General features: G+C 51.0%; 1 non-coding gene across 1 annotated transcript; it reads left to right on the top strand.

The window, feature by feature from the left end:
- The first annotated feature begins 1,207 nt into the window (after positions 1–1,207).
- Positions 1,208–1,283, top strand: trnaa-ugc (transfer RNA alanine (anticodon UGC)). Its single transcript has one exon. It is a non-coding gene; the product is annotated as a tRNA-Ala (tRNA).
- The last annotated feature ends 553 nt before the right edge of the window (positions 1,284–1,836 follow it).

Below are 1,836 nucleotides of genomic sequence, written 5' to 3'. Positions count from 1 at the left end.
GTGAAAGTTTATTTATTAGAAAAAGCATCCAACATGTCACCCCACTATTATTAGAATACATTTGGTGACATCATTGCTATATGGTGAAATAGCATGTTGATGATTTCAACAGGGTGACAGATTGACATATATATCTATTGGATAGAGTTTTCTCCATCACGGTAGTATGTTCTGTAGTGACACCATGTAGTGTAGCTAGAGAATGACACGGTTCACAGAGAAAGTCTGTTTTACACATTGCTGCCATATCCAGTGTTCAGAGTGCTGCGTGTTCACTCTGAGTCAGGCTTGAAGGGCTGAGCTATGGTGAGCTGTGGGGCTACCCTGCATTGGGCCAGAGACTCCCAGTCTGCCCTGTCCCTCACCAGGCCACCCTCACCCTAACCAGGCTAAAGGCCACACTCACCAGGCCACCCTCACCCTAACCAGGCTAAAGGCCACACTCACCAGGCCACCCTCACCCTAACCAGGCTAAAGGCCACACTCACCAGGCCACCCTCACCCTAACCAGGCTAAAGGCCACACTCACCAGGCCACCCTTACCCTAACCAGGCTAAAGCCCACACTCACCAGGCCACCCTCACCCTAACCAGGCTAAAGCCCACACTCACCAAGCCACCCTCACCCTAACCAGGCTAAAGCCCACACTCACCAGGCCACCCTCACCCTAACCAGGCTAAAGCCCACACTCACCAGGCCATCCTCACCCTAACCAGGCTAAAGCCCACACTCACCAGGCCACCCTCACCCTAACCAGGCTAAAGCCCACACTCACCAGGCCATCCTCACCCTAACCAGGCTAAAGCCCACACTCACCAGACCACCCTCACCCTAACCAGGCTAAAGCCCACATTCACCAGGCCACCATCACCCTAACCAGGCTAAAGGCCACACTCACCAGGCCACCATCACCCTAACCAGGCTAAAGCCCACACTCACCAGGCCACCATCACCCTAACCAGGCTAAAGCCCACACTCACCATGCCACCCTCACCCTAACCAGGCTAAAGCCCACACTCACCAGGCTCCACTCAGCTACAATGCCCCCGGCACAGCTCTATCTCTCTCTTCTCAGCCCAGGCCAGGACCACATCAAAGGCAGACGGAGCACTTCTCTCTTCACACTCACTCCTATCCACATCGACACACACACAAACACAGTATTTTTTGAAATACTTCATTTATAAAAGATGCATACATGCATACTGGCCCCGTGTGGCTCAGTTGGTAGAGCATGGCGCTTGCAACGCCAGGGTTGTGGGTTCGATTCCCACGGGGGGCCAGTACAAAAAAAGTATGAATGTATGTACTTGTAAGTCGCTCTGGATAAGAGCGTCTGCTAAATGACTTAAATGTAAATGTAAATGTAAAACTTGGTGAATGAAGAGAGAGATAAGGTGTGCTATTGCCATTGACAACTTCCCTAGCTTAGCCTGCTGTGTCCTACTGTTAGCCCAGCAGTTAGATGTGACCCAGCCAGGTTCTCACATATATGAAGGTAAATCCTCTATGACGGATGTTTCATTCTCCGTCCTGTCCTCCCCTCACACTCCCTCCCCTACTGTTGAGTTAATGGTGGATATTTTCACTCTTGGACCTTGGGACAAATCTATTTTCCAGGTTGACCACTATGTAGTCAGGTCACCATCGGGGGGGGGGGGGGGGTGTTCCATTCCTATTGGCCGTGGCTGGTTCCAATCAGAGTTAACAGCTGCTGCGCATTAGCTCCTCCCATTGACCCATGACCCTTCGCTCCCCTAGATTAGTTCTATTAAAACATGGTAATGAGGGGTTTACTCGTCCAATTTCAGGTTTTATTCAGATCTTTTAGTGGGC

Source organism: Salvelinus fontinalis, chromosome 34, assembly GCF_029448725.1.
Source record: "Salvelinus fontinalis isolate EN_2023a chromosome 34, ASM2944872v1, whole genome shotgun sequence".
In the NCBI taxonomy this organism is placed as follows: domain Eukaryota; kingdom Metazoa; phylum Chordata; class Actinopteri; order Salmoniformes; family Salmonidae; genus Salvelinus; species Salvelinus fontinalis.
This window is presented reverse-complemented; position numbering and strand designations above follow the sequence as displayed.